This window comes from Apium graveolens, chromosome 4 (genome assembly GCF_009905375.1).
Source record: "Apium graveolens cultivar Ventura chromosome 4, ASM990537v1, whole genome shotgun sequence".
Classification (NCBI taxonomy): domain Eukaryota; kingdom Viridiplantae; phylum Streptophyta; class Magnoliopsida; order Apiales; family Apiaceae; genus Apium; species Apium graveolens.
The window spans coordinates 55,358,484-55,368,587 of NC_133650.1; the positions used below are offsets into that span (position 1 = coordinate 55,358,484).

General features: G+C 38.5%; 1 non-coding gene across 1 annotated transcript; it reads left to right on the forward strand.

Moving 5' to 3' along the window:
- The first annotated feature begins 957 nt into the window (after nt 1-957).
- On the forward strand, nt 958-1,064 carry LOC141722279 (small nucleolar RNA R71). The gene has a single exon (XR_012575298.1). It is a non-coding gene; the product is annotated as a small nucleolar RNA R71 (small nucleolar RNA).
- The last annotated feature ends 9,040 nt before the right edge of the window (nt 1,065-10,104 follow it).

Sequence of the window (10,104 nt, forward strand, 5' to 3'; positions counted from 1 at the left end):
TTTTGTTGCTGCAATCTCTTAGGAAAAGGTGGTGGAGGATAGAGCTGTTTCTCCCCTGTATTAGCCTCAGGCAGAGTGTGTTCAATAGTAGTCTTCCTTGGTTCCGCCACTTTCTCCTTTTGCTTAGATTTTTCATCTCTAACTTCAGCTTCGACTTCTTTTGCCTTTTCAGCATCAGCTACTTTTCCAGACCTTAAGGTAATAGCCTTGACTTGCTCTTTAGCTTCCTTCCTGCCTGGTACTTCCGTGTCACTGGGAAGAGTGCCAGGTTGACGATTGAGCACTGCATTGGCTAATTGACCGATTTGATTTTCCAAGGTCTTGATAGAAACCGCCTGACTCTTGCACAACAGCTTAAGTTCCTCAAAATCAGCACTAGTAGGTGCAGCTGCACTTCCCTGTTGAGGATATGATTGCCTTGTAGCATACTGCTGTGGTTGCTGGAATCCAGGTGGGTTAAACTGTTTACTCACTCCTTGCTGATATGGTGGCTGAATAGCATTCTGATTATTCCCCCAGCTGAAATTTGGATGATTTCTGTTGTTAGGATGATAGGTTGCTGGCATAGGCTGCTGTTGTCGCTGATAATTATTCACATACTGAACAGATTCATTGACAAGAGAACACTGATCCGTAGCATGAGAACCTGCACAAAGCTCACAAACCATAGCTATTTGATTAACTCCATACGTAGCCAAAGAATCAACCTTCATTGATAGCACTTGGAGCTGGGCTGCAATAGCGGTGGCTGCATCAACTTCCAGAATACCTGCTACCTTGCCTGACGTCATCCTCTGAGTTGGGTTTTGATGCTCATTTACAGCCATCGTCTCGATAAAATTATACACCTCAGTATAGCTTTTAGCCCATAAGGCGCCTCCAGCTGCTGCATCGAGCATGGGCCGAGATTGGGCCCCCAAACCATTATAAAAACCAGTGATTACCATCCAATCCGGCATTCCATGATGTGGACATTTTCTCAACATTTCCTTGTAGCGTTCCCAAGCCTCGCACATAGATTCTGTAGGTTGCTGCGCAAACTGAGTAAGAGCACTCCTCATAGCAGCAGTCTTTGCCATTAGATAAAACTTCACCAGAAACTTTTGCGCAAGATCTTGCCACGTAGTGATGGACCCAGCTGGTTCAGAATGTAACCAGTCTTTAGCCTTATCCCTCAGTGAGAATGGGAAAAGCCTCAACTTGATAGCCTCATCAGTCACGCCATTATACTTAAAAGTGCTGCAGATCTCGACAAAATTCCTTATGTGCATGTTGGGGTCTTCAGTTGCCGCTCCTCCAAAAGAAACAGAATTCTGCACCATCTGAATAGTGCCCGGCTTGATTTCAAAGGTGTTAGCTTGAATAGCCGGATGAAGGATGCTTGACTGAATGTCATCAATTTTAGGCCGAGAAAAATCCATAAGAGCTGGATCAGCTTGAACAATACGATCTCCCATGTTTACTGGTTCTTTCTGCTCAGTTCCTGAATCCGAATCCTCAAAATCTAACTTCTCCGGAGTATCAAGAACTTCGTCTTTCTCCTCAGCTGTATCTAAGGTCCTCTTGCGAGCACGAGAATGAGTTTGCATAAACGCTTGCTAAAGTACCTGAAACACAACCGAAAAGAGTAATTAACTACTACGTCCTAATCACTGAGTCCTAATGACCAATGATGGTAAGTACATAAACTAAACAAATACGCCGAGTCCCCGGCAGCGGCGCCAAAAACTTGTTAGGGCGAAATCACGCACTAATATTCACGCAAGTATACGCGTTCGCAAGTAATATAGAATACTTTCTAGTTCGTTCCCTCAGAGACTCAGACTAAGTTATTGTCTAATTAAACTCACTCACCAATGTATGATTACTTCTCAATGTTAAGATAACACTTAAAATTGTTGATTAAATATTAACTATAATTAACTACTTAATTAACCACTTAACTAACACTTCAATTTATCAATAATAAAATACTCATGAGATCACAACTTCATTATTACTTCCTTCTATAGCCATTGTTATTACCTTTAGCATGTGACAGTGATGATATTAATCGAATAACACGAAACTGATAAAAGCCAACTTTCATTGTACTAATACCATTCTACCAAGCATCCACAATTAAGATAGAAGTTGAATAGTCATCAATTATGTTGAGTTCCTATATGTCTACAGAAATTGACAACACAACGATTTAAGCACAAGTTATTCCTTTTCATTACATAAGGCAAATAAAACTGTTAGAGTTACCCACTAATCATGCACAACGTACATGAACCTATGCTAGCATGGCAAGTTCTAAATCTCAAGATCCACCATCGCTTCACAAGAGATTAACACCCTATCTTATATGTTCGCGACGCACATAAGACGAATACGCACAACCAATACTAGATATCATGCAATCATCACACACTAAAGTATTAAACAATTAACTAAAGAATTTCATAATAAATCCGTTGCAACCCCATGATCACGATTAGCCCATAATAGAACTTATCGCCATCATGGGTTCATATGAAATCATGATAAACGACACAAGAAAATAATAACTAAACTAATTATATTAAAACAGAGTACGTCACAAGAGTAAATAAGTCAAAGCAAGAAAACTAGCATCCAACGTTACAACGAAACAAGAATCACAAGAATATATGCTTCCTCTTCGTTGCGGTGTGCTAAATCGGTCTTCTTCCTTATCTCCTTCGCTTCTTGCGCAAAACACAATCTAAAACATAATCTCTTTCATCTTCTCTATGAAAACGTCTCGAATCTACTTATATAATAGTCCCATAAAACTCAGATTACATAGAAGTTGGAAGCCAAACAGAAGTAGAAGTCTAAAATAATTCAGCTTTTTCCCCGACCCTGCGCGGCCGCTCAGCATTTCTGCGCGGGCGCGCAAGGCTGCTGCGCGGCCGCTCAGCATTGCTGCGCGGGCGCGCAGGACCCTACTGGAAAAATTCCAGGTTTGCTCCGTTTCTTCGCCGTAATCTGCCCGTTCTTTTCCTCTCGCAATGGTGAACACATGCCAAGGCTTATTCTTGATGATTCCTCCTCCGAAATGCAACTAATACCCTGAAATGCATAAACACTAGAAAAACGCATCAAATACACAAAATACTTGATTTCAAGACACCAATTTAAGCCATTTTAAGACGTTCTAAGTGGTATAAAATGCCACTTATCAGATAGATAGATGTTGTGGTATAGTGGGTTGTGTTCTTTATGAAATTTGCAATCTATTCGTACAAGTTTTGCAAATCCACGAGGTCTGTAGTGAAGGGAGTTGTATTTTAAAGTTTTCGTCGAACTCGCCAGAAACCGGCGAGTTCTAGAACATTTTCCGGCCAACTCTGGGATAATTAGAATGAATTGATGGCATGGTTGTGTTCCTTGTGAAGTGTAGATGTGATCTGGAGGTTGTAAAAGTGTGACGGTGCCGGAGACGAGTTCTCCGGCGAACCCGTCATTTTCCGGCGGGGTGAACTGCAAAATTGCAGTTTAGCCCCTGTATTTTTGTAGGTGATGAAGTTTAGTCCTCCAGGTTTCCAAAATTTGCATATTTTGGATTCCTGTTTTAAAATTATTTAAAAATCATATTTTCTATTTATTTTAATTATAAAAATCCGTTTTTAATTTCTGAAAATTCCAAAAATAATTATTTTAATTCCAAAAATTATTTTTAATTCAAAAATAAATCTGAATTAATTAGTTAATTAATTTCAGTTAATATTTAATTGATTAATTGGTCAATTAATTCAAAAATTAATTGATTAATTGATTTAATTAATTATTAATTAATTTTAAGTAATTATTTAATTAGATTTAATTATTTAAAAATGATTTAAAAATTTTGAAAAATAGTTTGGAGCTTTAAAATATTATTTTAAATTGTTTTCAAGGCTCGATAATTATTATAAAATTGTTTTGAAGCCAGATTTGCCAACCGAACCCTGTTTATTACTCTGAAATTGATCCAACGACCCGTTTTAATTCCGAAAAATGTTTTAAAAATCATTATAAATACCCGAAAGCCTGTTTAAGACCCGAGACTTCTTTATAAATGATATATCATTGATTGTTTGATAGGTTATGTGCTATATGTGACTTATTGGTTAACTATCGGTCTATATGTTCGGTGTTTACTTGCTTATAGCGTAACTTTCAATCCGTTAATCGGATTTGGGTAAGACGAAGGGTAGATAGAAGTGTATGTCAAATCGAATCATATGAGTTGAATATTGATATATGCTTATGATATGTGAACAGAAGAGGCAAGGCATAGGAAAGGGAAACAGATACTCGAGGAGTAGACGGTTGTGATTGAAAGTTAGAGAAGTATAGCAAGCCAATACCAAGCAAGTGTTCTGAACTTTCTCGAGATATATTGTAGTTGATTGATAGTCCTGTTTTATATTGCAAGTGCTTTGAAGCACTGAACCCTAAACCCTGATTCCAGTTATTGATCTTGAGCCGTAAACTTTATTCTTTCTAAACCATTGATTGTTGTATACCCAAATACAAACCACAAATATACGATACTACTCCACAAATACATACAACTAAATACCAAACACTGAACCAAATTACTTATATATTCTAACCATTGTACCTTATGCTTTCAAAGACCAAATCCTTGAACCCTTGAAATGTTGATTCCTTTGTTATCGAATTCTTTCATTACCTAACAGCCAAGCTTTGAAATTGCCAATATGATCCTTTGTGAAGGTTGAAACCATTTCATTATCGAACATCCAAATGTTGTTTATGATTATGTTTATTGCTTTACATTGTTTATTCTGTTATTATGTTAGAATTGGATTATATTATAAAATTGTGGACCAGATTCGTGATCAGACCATATAAATGGTCAAGTTAGGCCAATGTGTACCTTGGATCCAGTAGTTAGAGCAGTGTTGTGTGCTTTGCTCGGGGTTAGTGCGTGACTGATCAGCAGCCTAACCTTGTTTTTTTTTAAAATGAAAATATAATATCCAATTCTAAATCATAATTCATTGTTCACTTGATATCATAACCTTTTCACTTGATGATCATTATTCTCAGTTTTATCATTGTGACTTGCTGAGCTAGTTAGCTCATTTGTACGATGTTGTTTATGTTCTTTTCCAGTTAAGAAGGAACCCGTTGGTAGCGAGGATCCCTAGTCTAACGCGAGAGCTAGGGGTTCAGGTTGATCGAGTTAAGCTAGTAGGCATCTTTTGAGATAATTTAAGTTTGTAAAAGTTTGTAATAATGCTTAATACTCAGTTCTGAGTTTGAATAGTTGGGATTTGGACGTTTGTAATATAAAGTATGTGTGTGGCTTGTGTGCATACTTTAACCTATTACGATCCGTGGTAGTTGGTAAGTAGGGTCACTGTATATTATTATTATTATCTTTATTATTGTTATAAGCAGGTTATAAATAAAGTGTGTGTGTGGACCCCAAACTTCTGACCCGGGTTTGGAGGGCGCCACATGTTTGGTATCAAGGCTACAGGTTATAAGTCACTGACACAAGCCTAGGTTGACGGGAATGGGTAGAGGGTTAGGATTAGAAGTAAGGAATAAAAACATAGAATGTCGAGAGGTTGAGTGCTACGGGATAATAGGTATTAGTATGATTTGCATCGTGGTTCGAGATTCTTATATTGCGATATGATTTCAGATAGCAGCGATGGCCGACTCTTTCATCCCCGTATCAGCTGACCACTCAGAGCCCTCAGTTGGAGTACCATCTTCAGATCCACGTCCTGTTATGCCACCAGTGTTGGCTATTCTACCTCCACCTGTGTTGCAGCCCGTACCATTGCAGGCTATTCCACCCCCAGGCATGAGGCCACCTATCAGAGGACCCCCACCAGCTGATTCAGATTCCACTGGGCATTCAGTTGCGAGTGCCCCATTCTAGTCTACATTGCATCCAGTTCCTTATTACCGGAATAAGGCTCTTTTATTGGAGCGTGATTCCTTGTTGGCCCAGATCCGAGAACTACAGTATATCATCAGGACTACAGATGTTAATCGTGGTGTGAGGGAACTTCGAGAGGAGATCCATGTGACACACAAGATTCTTGAGGCTAGGCTACATGGAGCTACACTACCTGGCCGAGGCCCTGATGCACTTATGTGATGGGCTACTGAAGTGATGGAGGACTTTGAGAGGCTGGGAGGACCAGAGTTTCCTTGGAGTTGAGCTAGAGATCCAGAGATAGAGATGCTGATCAGTGTTGTTATGGTTGTATATTATGTACAATAGTGTGTAGTATATATCAGTAGACTTTTGGGTTGTATTTATAGACTAGATCTGCTGACTAGTGAGTAGGTTTGTTGTACCCTTTTGCTTTTGCTTCCGAAGCATCTTTACGCTTGTACTACCTAAAACTTTTGATCTATATATATATCAGTACCTTTTTCTTTTCCAGTATTGTCATTTACTTTACTGCACCTGTTTTACTTTACCTTATTTATTGCACCAGTTATACCCCTGTGATACCATGTACCATATTCCCATAACTGTTTATATTCTGTAAAGAAGCATGCAATTTGCTTAGTTCAACTGTTATAATTGTTTTCAAAAAGAGATATTTCTGTTCTACAAAACTTTTCTTTTATGCAAAGAATTTGATTTAAAAGCTAAATAAGTTGTTTGATTCTTTACAGAAAAATGCCTCCCAAAAGAAATACCCGCACCAACACCCAGAATGAAGAAACCAACAACAACAATAATAACCAAGATGATAGAAACCAGAATGTGAACCCAGGACCCATAGACCCAGCAATAGCCCAGATTCTCCAAATCTTGGCCCAACAAACAATTCACCTGGCACAACAACAACAAGGACAGACCAATCCCCAGGTAACTTTCAAAACTTTTCAGGCAGTAAACCCACCAGAATTCAAGGGTTCCTTAGAACCGATTGAAGCAAATATTTGGTTAAAGGAAATAGAGAAATCATTTGCCTTAGTGAAGGTGAAGGAAGAACAAAAGGTTGAGTTTGTGAGTTATTACTTGAAGAATGAGGCCACCTATTGATGGGAGACTGTGAAGACATTGGAAGGTACATATGTTATTACTTGGGAGAGGTTTAAGGAATTGTTTTTAGAAAAATATTTTCCCCAGTTTGTTCAGGATCAGATGGAGCTAAACTTTTTAGAATTAAAGCAATGAAATATGTAGGTGGCAGATTATGAAAGTAAGTTCGAAAAGTTGTCAAGGTATGTGCCGTCATATTTGGATACTGACAGGAAGAAGGCTAAGAGATTCCAGCAAGGTCTGAAGCCATGGATCAGAGGGAAGGTAACCATTTTTGAGTTGGATACCTATGCAGGAGTTGTACAGAAGGCCATGATTGCAGAGACAGAGAGTGAGATGTCACAGAAGGAAAAAGAAAGTATGAAAAGGAAATTTGAAGGGAATGAAGGTCAGTCACAACCAGGGAAGTTTCCAAATTTTAAGAAGGGCAAGTTTCAGCCAGGGAAAAATTTTATTTTAAGAGACAAAATACAGGCGACGGAGGCCAGGGCAACCGTCCAGTTAATGTGAATCAGCCGAATTAGTTGAGATTAACTTTTCCATATTATCAAGGTATGTGGGAAGAAACATGGAGGAGTTTGTAATAAGTTGAATGTGGTTTGTTTCAAGTGCAATCAGAAAGGGCACTATTCGAGGGAGTGCCGAAATCCGTCAGCAAGAGATCCAGCAAACAAGGAACAGCCTATCCGGAATCCAGCAGTGAAGGTTCCAGCCATTGGATTTACGTGCTTTAAATGTGGGAAGCCAGGACATATAACCAGGGATTGCAAGACACCAGCCCCAGTTAGTAATGCATTGAGGATTATGGGATCTACCCCAACAGTGAATGAGACTCCAAGGGCTAGAGTTTTTGATATGTCTGTGAAGGACGCTATCCAGGATATTGATGTCGTGGTAGGTATGCTTAATATGAATTCTTTATGTGCCAAAGTGTTAATAGATTCGGGAGCAAATCGATCATTTATTTCACAAGATTTTGTTAGTAAGTTAAATTGTTCAGTGGAGTATTTAAATGAAATAATGACTGTGGAATTAGCAAATCAAGAACGTGTATCTGTTAATCAAGTTTGCGAGAATTGTGAGATTGAGATTCTGGTAGTAAGTTTTGTGTAGATTTGATACCATTCAAGTTAGTAGAATTTGACGTTATCTTAGGAATGGATTGGTTATCTAAGCACAATGCCCAGATAGATTGTCGAAATAAGAAAGTAATGGTGAAGACGCCAGACGAAAAGATAGTAACATTCAAGGGCCAGAAGCAAGAAAAGAAGTTCTTAACGATGATTCAGGCCAAGAAGTTACTACGACAAGGATGCGAACATTTCGTTGCATATGTGATTCATAGAAGTCAGGAGCCAGCAAAACTTGAAGATATTCCAATAGTTAATGAATTTCCAGACGTGTTTCCCGATGAGTTACCAGGACTTCCTCCAGATAGAGAAATTGAGTTTGCAATCGACTTAGCACCTGGAACAGAACCAGTATCCAAGCCCCCGTATAGAATGACGCCCATTGAGATGAAAGAACTAGCGAAGTAATTGCAAGAGTTGCTAGAGAAAGGAGTAATTAGACCCAGTGTATCCCCGTGGGTTACACCGGTATTGTTTGTCAAGAAGAAAGATGAGAGCATGAGACTGTGCATCGACTATCGGGAGCTCAACAAGCTTACAATCAAGAACAAGTATCTGTTACCCAGAATTGATGATTTGTTTGACAATTTGAAGGGAGCCAAGTACTTCTCCAAGATCGACTTAAGATCGGGATATCATCAACTAAAGATTAAGCGAGAAGATATACAAAAGACAGCTTTCAGGATGAGGTATGGACATTATGAATTTTTAGTGATGTCTTTTGGATTAACCAATGCCCCGGCAGTGTTTATGGACCTGATGAACAGAATTTTTAAGGAATATTTGGACAAGTTTGTTATTGTGTTTATAGACGACATTTTAATTTATTTAAAGACAGAAGAGGATCATGCAGCACATTTAGGAACAACTTTGGAGATTTTAAGGAAAAAGAAGTTAAATTCTAAATTCTCGAAGTGTGAATTTTGGCTATAGGAGGTTCAGTTCTTAGGACACATAGTCAGTAATGAAGGGATCAAAGTAGACCCAACAAAGATTGAAGCAATTATAAATTGGGAAAGACCTTGAAGGGATCAAAGTAGACCCAGCAAAGATTGAAGCAGTTACAAATTGGGAAAGACCGAGAACGCCAATAGAGGTAAGAAGTTTCTTGGGATTAGCGGGATATTATCGTCGATTCGTTCAAAATTTCTCAAGAATTGCCACACCATTGACAAAGCTTACACGGAAGAATGAAAATTTTATATGGAACGATAAATGTGAATAGAGTTTTTAGGAATTGAAGCGAAGATTAATCACGGCACCTATTTTGTCACTTCCCGACGATCAAGGAAATTTCGTAATTTATAGCGATGCTTCTCATAAAGGACTCGGATGTGTTCTGATGTAGCACGATAAGGTGATTGCGTATGCGTCAAGGCAACTGAAACCACACGAACAGAAATATCCTACTCATGATTTGGAGCTAGCGGCCATAGTTTTCGCTTTGAAAATTTGGAGACATTATCTATATGGAGAAAAATGCGAGATTTACACGGATTATAAAAGCTTGAAGTACATATTCAAACAAAATGAGCTTAATATGAGACAAAGGAGATGGTTAGAATTGATCAAGGATTACGACTGCATGATTAATTATCATCATGGTAAAGCAAACGTCGTAGCAGACGCGTTGAGTCAGAAGGAAAAGTTAAATATGTTATCAGTACCCGAAGAAATATATAAGGAATTTCAAAAACTGGAATTGGAGATTAGAATTTGCAAGCCTGATGAAGTAAAAGTGTATAGTATGACTTTCCAGCCGGAGTTGTTAGAGAAGATAAAGAAGTGTCAAGAAGAAGTAATGGATCAGGACATTAATCGTTTGGTAGGTGAAGAATTGTGGATGCAAAAGGACGATCAAGGTATTCTTAGGTTTTCTTCTAGAATTTGGATTCCACCAGTAACGGAGTTGAAGAATGAAATTTTACAGGACGC